The following is a 19,915-nucleotide window of genomic DNA, read 5'->3' as shown; positions in this document are numbered from 1 at the left end:
GCAGCTCATATTTATTCTTCATACTGAAATAAATTAAATTATTAAATTAGTGACTTAAGAAAGTACCAATTCCAGTATATATTTTTTTCTTTATACAAAGCAGTCTTTCTCCAAATATTTGTTGGGCATTTTCTTTACCTTAAAATGTTGCAACTCCTATCTTTAGAAACCTAGTATATAAAATAAAAGCTTCAACTTTTTATCATGTTTCCAGAGATAAGTATGTACTAAACTTAAAAGTTTTTCATTCCTGATAATGAACTTGATGTCTATAACCATCCTGGAGCCTTCATCCAGTGACTGATGGAAGCAGAGGCAAACACCCACAGTGAAACACTAAACTGAACCCATGGAACCCAGTGACAGAGAGAGAGGAGCGATGAGCAAATTGGCAAAGAATGGGCTGGCAAAACCAGCAGAGACAGCTGATATGAACATGGGAGAGCTCTTGGATCCCAGACCAACAGCCAGGAGGCCAGCATGGGACTGATGCTGACCCCCTGAATGTGAGAGTCAGTGAGGAGGCCTGGGCAACCTATGGGGCCCTGGGCAGTGGATCAGTGTTTATCAATGGCATACAAATGGATTTCATGCGTCCATAACACAAAGAGGGATGGTCTCTCATCCTGGAATCTTAGGGGAGTGCCTGGACCCTGTCCTGAGTCAAATGACAGACTCTAGATATCCCCTATGGGGAAGGAATTGGCGATAGGGTGGGAGACTGAGGGGAATGGTGAGGGGTGTGAGAGGAGGGGAGGGAGAGGGAACTGGGATTGACATGTGAAGCAAGCTATTTAAAATTAAAATAATAAAAAAGTTTAAGTATATACAACATTATTACTTCATTTATTCAGTTTCTTCTTTCAATACTGGTCTATATGATATCTTTGAATTAAATAGTTTTTACAAGTTAATACATTTCTTGCCAAAAATAGCAAAGCTTTTGCCTACAGTTTACAAAATAACGCCTTTGACACATTCTTTCTTTGTTCTTGCTAACATACAATATATAATAAGTTATACACCATATCGCTAGATGAAAAAATATGAGTTATTTGTACTTAAAGAACTGATTATATGATTCCACAACCTTTTGCATCAATTTGTAGAGTAGAATCTATTTTTGTAGAGAAAGTACACCAATTTATTATAACCATGATAATTCCTATACATGTTACCTTTGGATATGCAGTCTCTAAAGCAATAGTTGGTCTAAGCACATGACCCTTTAGACATCTGTTGTATGTCATTTATAGTTTTTCATTAAAGCAACTTACCTGAGGTTGAGCTAATGCCCCACTTCTGAGATCACTCTCCCTTCTCCAGCTTTATTTTTATCCACAGTAACATATATTTCTCACCTTTTTTATCCTGAGAATTTGACTTTAAAGAAGAACACAGAAGCGGTCAATTTGCAGAGAACAAATAACTTGGGGTAATACAGTCATACAAGGACAATCTACACCACACACTTCTCACCAAAATTTGAGAGTGACCACAATGAAATATTGTTTTCTGCAGACAAAAAGAGAAGTTTCTCATATGAGCTCACAGAGATTGTGACAGCATGCACATGAAATATACAACGTCAAATCAAATGAAATCCAAGCTTGGATGGCACAAGCAAAAAATCTCCCATTAGCGGGGAAGCTATTGGCATTGAAACAAGCTTCAAGAGAGAGAATCAACTTTCTATAAGGGTATTGCACCTGTTAGATTGACAGTACTTCCAGGATTTGGCTTCACACTTAAGATTATTTAGGCGAGACCAATTGGACTCAATGGGAATTTAAAGATAAATAAATAAAAATATTAGAATTCACAAAGGTGCATGGGTAGGAAGGTGGGCATGGATCTATGGAGGAGTTGTAGTAGGGATGATGAATATGATCAAAATAAAATTTATGATATCCTCAAAGAAAAAAATATGAATTTAAAATTTAAAAGTGCCAAGTTTAATTCATCATAGAGATTTATTTCTCATGGTCCTGAAAAGTAGGAAGTCAAAGATCAGCACGCCAAACATGGTTTGTGGTAAGGCATATTCCCTCCTGTGCTGCATCTCCCAGGAAACCAAGAAGTAAAAAAAAATTGATCCAATGTCTTCAAAGGGTAGACAAAGGAAGCATCAAACAAATGTTTATACAATATTTAATAGGAATAATAATCATACAATTTCATAATGCTGGCATATAAATGTTTAATATCAAACATATGAAAAGGAGAAAAACAGAAATTAAAAGCATGGGTAATATAACAATTGAACCATTTTTCTCAATACTCGCAGAAGTGAAGGGAAGGAGAAAGAAGTTCAAACATTTTGCTCCTAACAGCCTTCTCTCTAGTCCCCAAAACAGAGTTAAATATAAATATGACATTTTCACTCATCAGAGCAACTACGTCTTGCAGCAAATACTAACACAGAAATCTATAACTGGACAATGTTCACTGAGTGAGAGATTTTTGAATACTCAGTGTTACTACTGGGAGGCCTCCAGAAATGACCACTCAGACACAATGTAAAATCAACCAGTTAAGTCTTTATTCCAGCCAGTGGGGCTGCATTCAGTTATGCATGTCCTAAATCTAGCACCACTTGTTGAGAGCACAGAGGTTTTGGAAGGCAGAAATCAAGTGCTGGCATCTAGCCTGGCATCTACAAGGGGTGCTTCTTGTAAGCAAGAAGCTTAATAGAAGCTTTGTGTTGTTAGTGAGAGGGTGAGCTTTGTACAAGCAGGTATTTCAACAGAAGCTAAGTTATCTGGGGTATATTAAACTTTAGTTTCTAGCTAACTGGGTAATTTTCCACGTGACTCTGCATCATCAAATTCTAAATCAATCTAAAATGACCTCAGCAGGAATACAAGAAGGAGGAACCACTTCTTTGTCTTGGCCTGTCACACACAGTCCTAAATGGGATGTCTCACCAAACCTCAGCCTTCAGGGTTCAGTGAGCTATGTGGAAGAGGAGGTGGAAAGACCATTTGAGCCACGGGCAATGGATGACTCTGAAGAAACGGTGTCTTTTAAACATGTCAGAATTTTTGTAAATCAGAACATACAAGAGACTATGGCAACATGCATACAGTCTCCACAGGCTCAAATCAAACTAAGTCCCAGAACAGAGGGAGGAAGTTGACAGAAGTCCCCATCCCAAACCCAGAATCAATCTCCAATTATTATCTGCATGCAAAGGAAGAATTACCTCTCTCCAATGGAATCTCACTGGATATTTTAACTACAGAGAAGGAACCTTTTGACTTACATGGCTTTGTTTGCTCACTTTGTTTGTTGACCTTTTGTTTGTATACAAAGTTTCTGATTTTGTGTTTTATAGATTTGTGTATTTTATAGTTTCTGTATTTACAGTTTCTGTTTTATAGTTTCTGTATTTTTCTTGTTTTTTCTTATTATTATATTTGTGGTTGCTGTTTGTTTGCATGTTTGTATTACAAAGAGATAAGAAAGAAATAGAATAGAGTTGGGTGAGTGAGAAGGATCTGGGAGAATGGGTGCAGGAAACTGAGATCAGAATATATTCTATGCAGAAACATTTTTGGAAAGACAAATAAATACACAAATGAACAAAAGACTTATCAGTGTTTAAGGTCTTCAGACAGCCTAGACACCAAATGTAATATTAATAATATCCTTGGTAAGTTACAGAACTTCAGTTGTGCCCACCACCTTAATATCCTTCCTGAGATAAGATCTGTTTTAGAGGTTAAACATATTTTTCATAACCACACAAAGAGTACATTTTGTCCACCAAAATTATAAATACTTATTTATGTTTCTCAAAACTGTCACATTAAACTAACATCTTGTTGGGTGTTTAATCTCCTATATTTGAGCTATTGATCAGGTTCTCAGCTCTTACTGTAAATTTACTTTATGAGTATGGGACAATTCTACCATGTGAACTTTAAGGAATCTTTTTTTTTTTTGGTGAAAGTAAAGTTGTCTACAAAATAAGAGGGAAATTAAGACATGCCATTGAAGCTATTTCAATTGTGAGACACATTTATCATGTATAGTCTTTGGAAATAGAATAAAATGTATTTTAAAATTGATAATAGGTCTTACATTTTAGATTATTATATGCAATCTGTCTTTTACCCAAGTTCATATTGCCTCTCACAAATCCCCATTTAGCTACTAGTTTCTTAAAAGGGCTGTTGCTTCCATATACTATCTCCCCTATTCTTAACATGATATTTTGGGGAAAGCAGGCACATAGACAACATGGTTGAATGTGCAATGACCAAAAATTAATTGTGAATTAAACATAAAATTGATTCTGAGGTTTTCTGAGGAGCTCTAGCCTGTTCTTTGTTGTGCAACTCCATTGCTTCTATTTGTTGTGAACTCCTAACAGCCATACTTTTTTACTGTGCAACCATGATCCCAAGCATCTAACAAATGCTGCCTCAACACCTTCATCCCAGAGTTAAGACTATTCTATGTGAAATTAGTGTACTGACTGTACATGCAAACCTTACACTTTTACCATTTGCTATCAGAAAGCAAATACAATATTTGCCTATTCCCTAACCATCAGATTAGTCTATTATTGAACTGTATTTTGTTACAATATTTTATTTTTAAAAACTGATTAAATTTTTGATTAAGTTTCACGAATAATTGTTAAATGAATTTTGGCTTGAGGCTAGAATAGAATTTCAAAATTTACAGAAATTATCCTAAACAGCCTTTTGTATGATTAATAGTTAGCTTGTGCCTTGGTTAATTTCATAATAAATTTGGTTCATTCATACAATGGTCTTGGAAATAGGACCTTAATAAAAAAGAATTAGACTTAGGGTTTATTCAAGTTATTATACAGCAAATGTCACTAGACTTAATTTATTATTTCCTTAGTAAAAGATAAACATATCATAATTCACATTTCATCTGCAAGCTAAAACCATTAAGTTAACTGTTGTCCATGATACAGTCTAGATCTAAGCAGTAGCCAATTATTAGGGTGATATAGTGCTTGTATATAGGACTAGAGATGTAATTCAGAGGAGTGGAGAGATCACCGAGTTACTAAAGAACCATTAAACAGGCTGAAAGACCTGAGTTCCAATTCTCACCATCCAAGAACAAAGTTAGGTATTCCTTCTTGTGCTTGTTACTGAATGGATGGTAGGGAAGACAATTAGACCCTTGTAACTCACTGTCTAGCCAACACAAGTGCACACACAAAACACACAGACACAGACACACACACCATTCAAAAACACATATACACACACACACACACAACACATAGCACTCACACACACACACACACAAAGAGAATGCAGAAAAAAAAAGATAAAGGGATACTCTCTCAGCCTAGACACGCAGGGGAGGGCCTAGGCCCTGCTTTTTAAAAATGATATGACAGACTTTAAAGATTCCACATGAATGGACTTACCCTCCCTGGGGAGCAGAAATGGGATGGGATAGTGGGTCCCTCAGGTGCAGCGGGGGAGGGGAAAGAGAGAACTGGATTGTCATGTAAAAGAAACTTGTTTCTAATTTAAACTAAAAAAAACCAGATGGTATAATATAGGTTTTCAAATCTTACAAAGTTAAAATAATATCTTTTTCAAATCAAGGAACTCCTTTCAGTAGAGAATCCCTGGTGTATAGGATTGAGATTCTTTACTGTGTACCTCTGAGAAGACCTGTAAATATGCTCCTCCCCAGTTCCTAATAAGTCTTCTAGGGATAGTAAGTCTTCGGATAATTTTTTCCTCACTATTTTTAAATGGATTTTATTTCTCATAACTTTTAACAGATTGTACATGCAAATTATATCCCTGATACTTACAGCATCAAATTTATTCACGTCCCAAAACCCTAGCTGAGAGTTGAAAATCACTAATGATGATGGCAGTGGTAGACCATCAGGTGCTAATGGTCGCTTTACTTTTTTTTGTAACCCGAAAATATTATCTGTAGACTTTTGTTCTTCCAAATTTTGTTTTTCCTTTTCTCCATCAACCAAGGCCCATCTGTGGATTCAGACTTGCCTAATCGATATGAGAAAGAAGCAGGTGTGAATCTGTAGACTGGAAACTCGGGAAAGGAAAGATTGATGTGCCGATTTGTTTTTGTATACCTGCCCAAAAGCTGAGGGATGAGTGTAATCTAATGATCATAAATAATAAACACTCTCATCAGCTGGGAAGGGAGCAGGAATGGGGGCCGTCTCCATCAGAGGGAGGAGCTCCAGCTGTCGCTTCTTCCATTGTACAGAATTACAGCTAAGCCTTTTCCAGCCCATCCGTGAACTGGGAAGGAAAGGGAGTAGCTGTCTCTTCCAGAGAAGATTCCTCACTAAATCAAATTAATTCAAGTGTCTTCTCCCTCCTAGAGATGTGTAGCAACTCATATTACAAGTTATTGTACAAGGGAAAGAAACTGTTGAGGAATCCACCAAAACCACTCCAATTCTCTCTTAAAATAGTCAATCATTCTAACATAATTTTTCTTTTCCAAGTTCACCGGGATGGTGAACTCACGCTTCATTTTTTTCCTTCCCACAAATATAATCAGTTATTAATAATCCCATGCAGATTACTACTTAAATATTTATAGGAAGTGTTTGAATTACATTATTAGTCCTCAAAATGACTATTAAATACAAAAAACATCTTTCTAGATTTATAAAATACTGTGTTCAGATTGCGTTTTACAAAAACCCTTACAGACAGCTATCCAGTATATTTCATTAATTTACATTATAACAGATTCTGTAAGGAAGCAAGACCTGTGTTATTCAAGCAATTACTATCAAGTGAAGAGAAAAATCACACAGGTAATTAGAAAGAGAATATACTAAAGGCAAGTTCACTTCCCTGGCCTGTCAGTCTTTCCTATCCTATTTCACATATTTTTGTGATATATAGCTTTCTCAATAAACACGTAGCCCTCAATGTACCAGGATCTCTGTCTCCTTTTGTTTCCCTAGAAATAAGTCTTATCTTTTTCTTCTCAGATAAAGATCTCAGGAAAGAGCTCTTCCCTATAATTCATACTTAACATTTGCATATTCATGAACACTTCATTGAGAAGTGATAGCCTGCTTCTGCTTTCAAACGATATTTAATTTGCATGCTGACTGTGAACAAACCCTTGAAATGCATTATAATTAACAATACATTAACTTGTTCAAAAGCACTTGTTTATATGGCTTTCGGTAAGAACTGAAAACAGTTACTCTTCAATAAGCTACATTAAAAACACATTTGTTATAAACCTTCCTTGAACTAAGCACACCATTTTAGGACACCAGTAGTCTTATATCGTGGATTTTCCTCATTGCTCAATTGTTAGGGTATGAACAAAAATCAGTGGTCAAATATTTTGATCAAAAAGGAACTGTAGCTTTAAAAGTCACTCAACATCAAAAGGAAATGTTGGGCAGCTCCAGGATTTTTCTTTGAGGTTTAAGCAAATGGTATTTATGAAAGTCATATGTCACTTACACCATAAAGAAACAGCTGGGAATTGAAAAGGACGGAGATATCCTGTCTTCATTTCTAAATAAACTAAGCAAATAGCAATACACTTTAGTAGTAAAAAAAAGGTAGCCTTTTAGTTTACTAAGCACAGAGAATTTGCTTATCCCATAGTATTTTCATTTCAAGAAGCTTAAATTCCTTACATTCGATATTACATGTTGTTGAAACATATTTTTTTAATTTGGTGACTTTTGTAATTGTAATTGTATGTTTAAAATTAAGATGTAGTAGTTTTAAAATTTTTATGATTTGGCTTAAAAAAACAGAAACATTTACGTATTAAATGAATTTTTCATTCACAGGTAAACTAAAATTGTGACTACGTAGTTGTTTATGTAGTAAAAAGTAAGTCTTCCATTTGTCTTATATGGTCTGAATATCCACATTTGTTACAATGTAAATGGAAATAATTAAGTTTGTGCTTTCCTACTTATGACTGGAACCCAGGAGACAGTTTAGCTGTTAATGAACTTGTGAGCCTAACATGAAGACTGAAGTTCGGATACCTAGCAATCACGACAAAAGCCAGGTTGGGTGGCACCTGCAATCCTAGTGCTGGGAATTCGAAAACAGGAGATTCTTTGGGTATTTTTTTTTTTGGTCAGTTAGCTTAGTTCTAAAGGTGAGCTCCAGGTTCAGTTACAGACACTGCTCCAAAGCAGTCACATCTTCCACACAAGTAAGAATAGGTTCACAGAAATACCATGGTTCTATTTTTTTCTGTTCTTCTGTTCTTTCCTGATGTATACACTATAAACATCTTTCTGCAAGTCACTTTATCATACAAACTTATATAAGGGCTGAGTTTCATTGCATTGATAGCTTACTCTTGTTTGTTTATTTTTGTTCCTTCCTGTCTTCTTTATTTCATAGCTTTTACTCCCTTTACATGTGGTTTTACTACATGCATATATTTGTATACTAACTTTTTGCAATTGTGTAAAAACTACTTTCTCTTTTGACTTATACTATGCTGGTTTAGTTTATCTATTTGTTGTGTTATGGGTCAACAATAACATTTATATGCAAATATATTCATAATTATAAGTAAACATGATTAAAAGGCATGTAGAAAGAGGAGAGATTCTTTGGAAAATAAATTATATTTTCCTCATAATTTATTATATATGTGTATATATATATATCACTGCCCATATATTAGTATAAGCTGTATTTTAAAAAATAGGAAAGTATATTTATTTGTATGTTTATGTAAAACATTGATTAAAAGATCATTTTCTTCATCTCTTGGGTTTTTTCATTATTTTATCAGTCATGAGGATTTTTCATTGTGATTATAAAACAAAAAATCTAGTTACAAAGTTCTTTTTTGTATTTTTTAGACATGATTGCACTACATAACCAAGACTGGTATTGAAGTCATTGTTCCATATTCTGAGATCTTATCACAATTTTACTTTATAATACATGCCAGCTATTTGTGTATCTGTATTTGTAACTGAAGTCAGGTTTATAATTAAATTAAGGTCTTTTAATTTTTTTCATATAGTTTCAGCTTCTATATTAAGAACTATTATAAATCTTAATTAGTTTCTCATAAATTACTTTAATACCAAACATAGTTAAATGCTTATATTATCTTTATACAATATTTATAACATTCTCAAATATTAATAATGGCCCAAGTTATTGTAAGTTTTGTTGTTTCTTCCTAGGTGTATTGAGACCTAAATGAGAATATATACTCATACACACGCAAACAATGCTCTCTTGTCTCACATCCATAAAAGTGCTTTGTTGATTGTAACCCTTTTTTTTTTTCTTTTTTTCTTTTTTTTTTTTTTTTTTGGTGTTTTTCGAGACAGGATTTCTCTGTATTGTTTTAGAGGCTGTCCTGGAACTCGCTGTGTAGACCAGGATGGCCTCGAACTCACAGATATCTGCCTGCCTCTGCCTCCCGAATGCTGGGATTAGAGGCATGCGCCACCAACGCCCAGCTGTAACTCTTTTTAGAAATTACTTATCCACATAACTTGAATCTGAAATTGAAACTGATTTCCTTTTTTTTTTTTTTTTTTGGTCTGTTGGTTTTGTTTAGGATTTGAACATGTTTTGGTGAATTATATTTTTAGTATTCCTTTAACATAATTATAGCTTTCTTCTATAGTCAACTTATAGTAGTCAACCTTCAACCTAATAATGTATACAATGTAACTATTTCAGTGAAGCTGTGAATCAGGGAAAACGTTGCATCAGCACAGTATCTACTCACAATTTATAAGCTATATCTTTTTTCCAAGTGAGCAACATCTGCTGCTGTAACCCTATAAATAATTACTAGAATCTGAGCTTTCTTGTAAGTTAAGAAGGAAAGCTGTTTCCTCCTGGGGTATCTGAGTTATGTAGGATTTGAGGACATTCATAATGAAAATTACTTTTAGTGTTTTTGTTTTACACAGAGAAATTTTTAATGACCTCCAAATAGTTCTTCACAAATGCAGTCCTCAATACAAATGATATTTCCCATAACATCAATCAAATTCTTCAAACAATTCAAAAAGAATATTAGTATTATGACTATTATTGAAAAATTATTGTAATTGAATTGGGGTAAAATAAAAGGATTCACCTTAAATGAAAAGAATGTTTATTGTATTACCAATTCTTCAAGTAAAATACTCCTCTTGCTAAACTTAAATTTATATTTAAAAAACATTTGAAAATTAGCTGGATATGTTAGCAAACTATATGTTTTAGTATATGAAAATCTCATAAAAGTTCATTACTTATTTTATGCAATTATTTTTGCATGTAATTATTGCTTTGGGGGAAATTATTAAGATTTGGTAGTGAACCATTATTTAGGATATTAATGTTGACTGTTTTTCCACACTACTCCAATGATCTCTTGCTATCGAGTTTTATTTGTTGAGGAGGGTTACAGGTGAAGAAGTTCTACTTAAATCTTGGCCTTCAGTCCTTTCGTCACAAATGTTGCCTTGCACACCATAGATCTTCAGCAGCATCAGATCTAACAAGAAAAAAATGCAAGCCTGAAACTCACATATATTTCATTATTGAGTTTCATTTTCATATGTATATACATGTATATGTATATGTATGTACATACATACATACATACATACATATTAGTTTGCCTGACAGTTATAGGGAGGTGTTGTGTGTTTCAAACCGGTCTGCAGTGGAGAATACACAGTGGCATAATTCCTCTTTTTGTACATTCCTTCGCTGAACCAGATGTGATGACTAAATCACCCACATGTCACAGAAGCAAATGGATGGCTGTGAGGTGCCACTGCCCTTTTTAGTAAGTTACTTTCAGTTTTGGTCAAGTCTAAACAGACTGTTTTGGGTTGTGAGGAGTCAAATATGAAGCTGCATAGCTCACACAGACTTGACTTGGATCTAGACCCAGTTTTCAGTGGAATCAGGTTAAAAAGGCAGAAAAAACCGTTTCTTTCTCTGTCCTTAAGTGCCTACATTTGCTGTTTAAACTAATCATTTGCCATCAGTAATAATCAAGTTAATCAATTCTGCTTTTTTTCACCTTATTTCCCAGTTAGTTTTGTCCTTTTACATACTAAAGCATATAAAAGTTAGGCAAAAAGACTGGAAGAGCAGAATATCAGAAAATCTGCTGAAAATAGCCTCTCATAGAAACACCTCCATATATGAGATCTCAGTAATGACAACATCAGGAAGTATGCTAACATGAAAGGGGGCATTTCACAGAGTTCCACAACTAGGCAAATAACTACAGTTCAATGATTACTAAGGTAGGTCAAATTTGCTTTTTCCAGGGATGAGATCTCTAATTGGTTATCCAATACAGAGTGGTCAGCTGTGAAATCACATAAACAAAAACAATAAAAAAACAATTCAACATATACGATGTATGTATATATCTCTGTGCATGTGTATGTACAGGAGGATTTGACAAAATTTTCAAAAAAAGGGGGGCTTTCTATTTGAAATGGGCAGGCCTAGGAGAAGCTGGAGAGACAAGCGGGGCAGAAATAAGTTGTGTAATTCAATGTTAATTTAAAATATATAAACAATGGAGAAGGAAATTCAATCACCGTATAAGGGCATCTAATTTTAACACTTAAAAAATAAACATATAATCATTTTTGTAAGAAACAGCATATATTAACACTTACTATAATAACCTTGGAATAGACGTATTATTCTCTTCACAAGTCAAGTATATCTTTATATAATCTCAGAGATTACCTTGTGTTTTATATTGGAAATATTTGTATTTATAATGGTGTTACCACAAACAAAAGAAGTTAGTTAAAAAATCTTGTCTTCATTGTGTTAATCTAAATAGAACACAGGACTCCAAGCTATATTTTTCTTATTTTAACTTATATTTTCTTCTTCACTCATTTCACACGCTTCACTTATGTTAGTCATAAAAGACTGTGAGTTTTCATTTAAAGTTACATGATGTGAAAATACAGAAAAACAATTCCCCAGAATTTCAAGAGTGAATCAGAAAGCAAGGAACTTATTGAGTGGTGTTCAACATCTGGTATCTGAATAAGAATAATATTATAAAATGAAGTGAAAGCAAAGTAAACATCAGCATTAGTTTCGAAATAGCGTATTTCCATTATTTCATGAAACCTGAAGGCATAACCAGTCATAAGTAAGTAAGAAAAAAAAAGGCAGCTGTATGAAATAAAGCACACTTTAGAAGTGGCATAAGGCCATGATCTTGTGTGAGTGAAGAGCCCTTCTTATTTCACCAGCTCGATGTTCCTTCTTTGTATGAGACATTTGGTCCTGATGATTTGCAGTAATTAATGTTGATCCTTAAAATTCCATAAAAACTGCTGTGAGTTCACAGAATTAAAATATATTTTGTAAGGAGCAGGAGATATGGTCCAACATCTATGAGTGCTTCCTGCTCTTTCAGAGGATATGATTTGGCTCCCTAAACCTACGTCTGTTGGTGCACAAATGCTTGTAAATCCAGTGTTAGGGGACCCAGAAGGCTCTTTGGCTTCCAGGATATTGCACACATGTGTCATACACACACATCAATGAGAACATAAAAAATAAAATATAATTCTTAAAAAAAATAAAAAATAAAATATACTATATTGGATTAAAGTAAGATGTATATATACTAGCTGTGTAATATTTCATTATCCATACCCACCAAAACAAAGCAAAACAAGAAAAAATAATTGTAAATAAAATTATGGTATTTCATGAAAATTATATTTTTCTTTGAGCCTTACATAAAGGAACATTTGAATGCCTTATTTGATATTTAAATGTTCTGATGACTTCAATGAGGATAATAATATCTAAACTATAAAATGTCAAGTAAATAGTACAAACATGGGTACATGTTAGGTAACAAAAATTAGGTAAAATGCACAATAATGAGGGAAAAGGCAATTTTGTCATATTATTTTAGAAATCTCTGCATTATTTGTTATATTTTCCCTTATGGTCTAAGGACTACAAAAATCCAAATGTTAGACCGTTTAGATATGTTGCCAAAGAAGAATCAATTTGATATTATCGAGCATTTCCTTACATCTTCACTGAACAAAAACAATTTCTTTCAAGTCTAAGACATTTATATGAAATTCACTGCTATGATATATGTAGGGAAAAGGGGACACTCAAAGAAACACACCCTGAGCAGAGCCAAAGAAACAAAATTTGGCCCTGAAACCAGAGCCAAATCTGACCTTAATCCTATGCAGAAAACTAACCAATCCTCGAGCAGAGCTCCAGCCAATCTGAGCTCAGCACTGAAACTGGACCAATCCCTACCCTTGAAAAACTACCCCGCACCCAAGAATCAAGAATCCCTATATAAACCCTATGTATGTTCAGCTTGGCTGGTCCAGCTGCTTCCTTCCAATAAACCTCTTCGGATGAGCTTTGGGTGAAAAATCTTCTTTTGCATCAGCTAAGGAGCAAAAGCCGACCCTAGGCAGTTCAGAGCAGAGCCAGCAGGGCTGTAACACTTGCCCGGGAAACCTTCCCTTGGCAGCTCTCAGCTCTCTGCTTATAGCTCTCCAGGAACAGAAATGAACTGTAGGAGCAGAGAAGAACTGTAGCAACTTTGCCTGAGAACAAACCTCCTGCTGAGCAAAACAGCTTCACTGGGCAAACATCCCCAGCTGGAAGACCCTGTTCTGCCAGAGCTGAGCAGACACACTGAGGCAAGCATTTCCCTGAGGCAAGGCTGTAAGGAGCTATGCTTACTGCCACCTGTGGTGGTCCCTGGCTCCAGAGCTCCAGGATACCTTTCCACCTGAGCTGTGTAACACTCAGTATCCTTGGCTCTGGAGCTCCAGGATACTTTTCCACCTGAGCTGTGTAACACTCAGTATTCTGTGACTCCTGAGTGCCAGAATACCTGACCCACTCCAGTTCCATCCTGTCGCAAGCTGAAACACTTACAATATATGTTCCAGAAACCTGAATTTGGGCATTATTGTATCTAACAATATCTTTAAAATCTAACTGAAAGTATAGTGAAATATACCCTGAATAGGTTGAAAAATATACATATAAATATTTTAATTTGATTACCATAAAAATGATCATCAAATACAAGATTCAGTCTGAAAAATTTAAAGTACACTCACTTTATGTAAACTATCAAAGTAACTTGATTACCGCACATTATTGCAGCGCCTGCACCACAAGCAACCCCGAGGTATTAGGAAAAGAAAGACCAGACGTCCATTTGCTTGTACTAAGAGAATGCCTGTGCTGCCTTCATTGCCAGGAGAGTGTGTGTGTATCAGTCTTTATTGCAAGTTCTAAGAGGTCTCTCTCTTGTAGGAGGGAGCAGTCTTATATATACAGGCTTACAGCACAGTGGAGAAACCCTAGGTGGAAGAGAGCCTGTTTTCTTCATGCTAGATGTTGATGTGAGTGGGGCAATGTGGGGGCAGTAAGCCAGGACTAAAAAACAGAATGCACCTGTGGCTATCAGCTGAGAAACACCTCAGAGATCCTGTGTAGGCTAGGCCCCAACACATTATCTTAAAATTATACAAACCAACAACCTGTTTACTATAAGTCAGATTTGATATATGAAATAAATTTCCAGAATCACTTTTCAACTTCTATTTATAAGCATTTATTTATTTGACTTTTCACTTATTTTTTTATTTAGTTTACATACCAAACTCAGATTCCCCTTCCCTTCTCTACTCCCAGTCCCTCTCTCACTTCCCATCTGTCCCCAATCCACTTCTATTCCTCTGTCTCCATTCAGGAAGGGGCAGGCCTCTTATCAACTTGAACAAAGCATTAACCAACAGTAAGCATTTAGTTTATCAGTTTTATTATTTAAATTAAAAACAATCTTGATTCACATACCAATTCTAGTTTCCTCTTCCTCTTGTCCTCCCATGCTTCCTCATTGACCCCCATTCCACCCCCAACTATTCCCCAGGGAGGTTGAGGCCTCCAGTAAGGGATCACCAAAGTCATACACATCATATGGGGCAGGACCTAGACCCTCCCCAATGTATCTAGCAGAGAGCATATCCCTCTATGGGAAATGGACTCCCAAAGTCCACTGGTGCACTAGGGGTAAATACTGATTAGAATGTCAGAGGCCCCATAGTCTTCACAGGCCTCCCAACTGACACCAATGCTCAGGGGGGCCTGGTTCAGTCATATGGTGGTTCCCAGCTGTCATTCTGGTGTCAGCAAGCTCCTACTTGCTCAGGTCAGATGTTTCTATGGGTTTCCCAAGCATGATCTTGACCACTTTGCTCATTACTCCTTCCTCTCTATAACTTGATTCCAGGAGTTCAACTCAGTGCTTGGCTGTGAATCTCTGCTTCTGTTTCCATCAGCTAATGGCATTTAAGATAGTCATCAATCTCATTATAGGAGAAGGGCATTTAAGATAGCCTCTATATGATTGGTTAGATTCTTAGTTGGAGTCATCCTTGTAGATTTATGGATATTTCCTTAGTGCGAGATTTCTCTTTAAATCTATAATGGCTCCCTGTATTACAGCATCTCTTTTCTTGCTCTACTTCTCTATTTTTCCCCCAACTTGATCTCCCTGATCCCTCAGGTTCTAATCCCCCTTCGCTCCTCCTCTTTCTCCTACTTCCCTCCCCACTCTCCTCATTCTCCCAGGAGACCTTGTCCCTTCGCCCTTCTCTGGGGAACCATGTATCCCTACCTTAGGGTCTTCCTTGTTTCTAAGCTTCTCTGGGGTTGTGGATTGTAGTCTGGTTATCCTCTGCTCTATGTCAAAATCCACATATGAGTCAGTACATACCATGTTTGTCCTTCTGTGTCTTGGTTAGCTCACTCAGAATGGCTTTGTGGGAAACAAAAAGCACACGATATCCAAAACAACACTGTACAATAACAGAACTTCCAGAGGCATCACCATCACTAACTTCAATTTCTACTCTATAGCCATAGTAATAAGGATAGATTGGTATTTGTATAAAAACAGACAGGTAGACCAATGGAATTTAGTTGAAGTCCCTGATATTAGTCCACACATCTATGAACCCCTGATATTTTTTTATGAAGAAACTAAAATTATACAACGGAAAAATAAAGTATCTTCAACAAATGGTGCTGGCATAACTGCATGCTGACATGTAGATTGCAGAAAGATCCATATCTATCCCCATGCACAAAAGTTAAGTCCAAATTAATCAAAGACTGCAACATAAATTAAGCCACACTGAACCACTTAGAAGAGAAAGTGGGAAGTACCCTTGAGTGAATTGGTATAGGTGACCACTTCCTGAACATAACACCAGTAGCACAGACACTGAGGTTGACAATTAATAAATGGACCTCCTGAAACTGAGAAACTTTTGTAAGGCAAAGGACACAGTCAACAAGACAAAATCACAGCCCATAAAAAGGGAAAAGATCTTCACCAACCCCACACTTAGCTCCTTTTGAGTGCAATACTTCTAGCATTCCTAGGATTCTATAAAATTATAAGGTAACTCTTACATGTTTGAGTAAAACTTTAAAGATGTAACAGTGCTTCCTAGCATAGTTTTAGGAACTAACCCATATATTTTGCCTTTAAGTACTGCTGTAGTTTTAATATAATGCATTTTTTGTGTAACATTTCCTGAAGAAATTTTAACAAATATCTATTCAACTCAAGAAGGGAGCCAGGAACAGAACAAGAATGGTCTGATTGTAGTGTATCTTGAAGAAAAAATGAAGTTATTCTGAGTACTTATTCATCATCTATGCTTCCTATATATAAGTACAACAAACTCATTTAATTATCAATCTAATCTTGGATTGCAATCTTCTTTAACTTTTTATTATTGAAATTATAATATAATTATAAAATTTATCCTTCTCTTCACACCCTCCATATACCCTTCGCCATTTTCCCTCAAATTTCAGCCCTCTTTTTTCATTAATACATGTATTTGAATATATCTATATATTTCCAGATAAAACCTGTTTCGTCCATATTTTTATTTATATGTATGATTTCAGGTTTGATCATTTGTCACAGGAGGATCAATTGGTTCACTCTTCCCTGGGGAAAGCACTTCACCTGTTTCTAGCTTTGCTCAGTTGCCTGTAGATCTTTGTATACAGTGAGGATTCATGCTTCTTTCCAATCAAATTTTACATGCTCATTGGTGTCATAATTTTCAGTTCATATTTGGAAAGTCATTCATGATGGTGAGAATTTACAGTTATAGATTCTGATGCTATAAGGGGGCACAGTCCCATAGCAAATTTCATAGTTCTATGGCTCTTACATTCTTTCCACCGCCTTTCCAAAATGTACCCTGAACCTTGGATGTGGCAGCCTTTATAGATGCAACTTTCATACTGATCTTCACAACTCTGTACTCTGATTGGTTGTAGTTTTCTCTAATTGTCTCTTCTTGTGGCAAAGAGAGTGTCTTTGAGGGCTGAAGACAACATTCCTCTGTTGACATAAGGACAAATGTTTATGTGGGATTATGCTGGGTTAGTAAATTAACAATTATAGGTCTTCCTTCAATAATTGCAATTTCACTATCAGAATGTATTTACATAGGTTTCTAATAGAAGGCATATTTTTCCTCTTATAGATCTGGTCATAAGTCAAAATAGAGCACAAGTGGTCACCACAAAGGTAGGTGTACCACTACTTCACTCATGGGTGATATCATGTTGGTTGTCATAAGTGTCATACTGGATAGGACTGTTGGTTGAATTCCACCTTTGGAATATTACATATTGTCTTGTCTTCTTCTACCACAAGCTAGTCTTCATGAAGGGGACATTCAAGTTAGTTTTTGTTCAGGCTTTCTGGGCCTTGTTTCTGAAAGGCATGGTGTCTTCTGCAATCGACATTTACCTCCAACCTCTTTGGAGTAACCAAGGGATTCCAAAGCATCAATAGGATGCATTTTTAATAGTGTGTAAGACAGGTCTGTCCCACAACTCCAAAGAACTTCTCATATGTGGTGTTGGTGTTTTGTTAGGTGGCTTTTGGCTCATGGAAGGAATGCCAAGATGAGAACAGTCCATTATATATATATATATATGTGTGTGTGTGTGTGTGTGTGTGTGTGTGTGTGTGTGTATCACCAAGTGTATTATAATTAATTAACTATTTGCCTAATGTAAATAACATGTAATACATATAGTATCTTGAAGAAACTTACAAAATAAAGTTATGTAAATCAAAGTAAAAATATTTCTTAGACTAGTTATCTCAATTTACAAAATTTAGTCAATAATCTCTGTGATAAATCACCCACATTTAATTTGCTCAATGTCTTCACTAACTTAGCATTATTTCATAGAAAAAGAAAAATAGATACAGTTTTGCTAAGACTACAAACAGTTGTTATCAGTTTTGATGCAGGAAAGAATCAGGAAACAACAGGCCTTTTTATAATAGGCATTTATTTTTCATGAAAACATTTGTAACCATCTCTACCAGCTGGATGAACAGCAAAAACGTTCCTATAGAAAACTCTACTGATTTTTTTAAAGAAATGTTTCTTATCACCTCAGAAGCAATTTCTTTCTAGATGTGTTCACTTTATAGTGTCTTTAAACTATTGGAATCCATTACAATTTTGATCTCACAGTAAAATATGAACCACAACCACTTCAACACTGTGAGGAGAGTTGTAAGAAGATAGTTTATAAATGAGGATATACTGTCAGAAACTTCAATAAAGGCACTGAAAGTTATATTTTTAAAGGAGAGTGTTTCAAATTATTTTGAACAATGTTTCCCACACAGGAGAGACTTTCTTCTCTGTAGACTCAATGTAGGTTTAAGAATCAGCTTAACAATGATAAGAAGCACAGTGATGGGGAAATATCTCTTGACTCAGCTATGAAGGAATTATTGAAGGAAAACATGTCAGCACTCAGATTCTATAAACCTCTGGCATGTAACAGATTTAAATTTTGTTACAAAACATCATAAGTTTTAGTCAGCAAAATTTTAAGAAATATGGAACTCTTTGCTGAAGTTTAAGTATGAACATAAACCTAAATTGTGGATAGAAAATAAAATGGGTTCCTAAAAATATAATAGTTAGTCTGTATAATAGGAGAGAATTTACAGGTCCAAGGGAAATGGGTGAAGGGTTTGAAGGGAAGAATGGAGTATGATATGGAAATGATGCTATAGAACTAATAACCCTATAGATGGCCGAGCATTATATATAGTACAAGAATATGTAGAAAGTTGTTAGAGTAAGGTTTTAAAAAAATAGTCAAAGGTAGACAAGACATCTCAGAATGTATAGGAATTTGCAATGGAGCTTTATAACCTTAATTCAAACCCTGGAAACCTTCGAAGTAGAAGACAAACTTCATCTCTCTTATGATGTCCTCTCAGCTGCACAAGCATTCCATGGTATGGATGTTTCCACACACATACACACCAGCACACTCATGGAACACCACCCAGGCACATAATAAAACATGACTCTTCAAGTGCTTTATTAGCACTTTATTAGCAGCATTTTATCTTTGGTAGAAAGATAATTAAATTTTGGATGAAACTATGCTTTGCTTGTTGGATCTTCACAATGTGGAATAAATGTAGTTATGATTAAAGATTCTATCCAAGTCTAGGAAGGCTCTTATTTCAGGCTCTGAGTTAACTGAGGTATTTATTTGCAGTTTTGGGTTTACACAGGTAAAGAATAAGACTTAGGATAAGCGGACCAAGATTTTAACTTACTCAGAAACATGAGTATCATTTTGAATTTGAAATGGTTTACTTTTTCTGTTGGTGCTTTGAAGAATCATAACCAAGGGCCAAGTTAACAATATGAGGTAATAAAATAAAGCAGTAGAAATTTGAGAAAGTATGTACAAAATCATGAATACTAGAAAAATGGAAATTATAAGAAGTCTATTAAGTCTATGTAGAAAATGGCATAAAT

This window comes from Mesocricetus auratus, unplaced genomic scaffold (assembly GCF_017639785.1).
Source record: "Mesocricetus auratus isolate SY011 unplaced genomic scaffold, BCM_Maur_2.0 Super-Scaffold_100026, whole genome shotgun sequence".
NCBI classification, from domain to species: Eukaryota; Metazoa; Chordata; class Mammalia; order Rodentia; family Cricetidae; genus Mesocricetus; species Mesocricetus auratus.
This window is presented reverse-complemented; position numbering follows the sequence as displayed.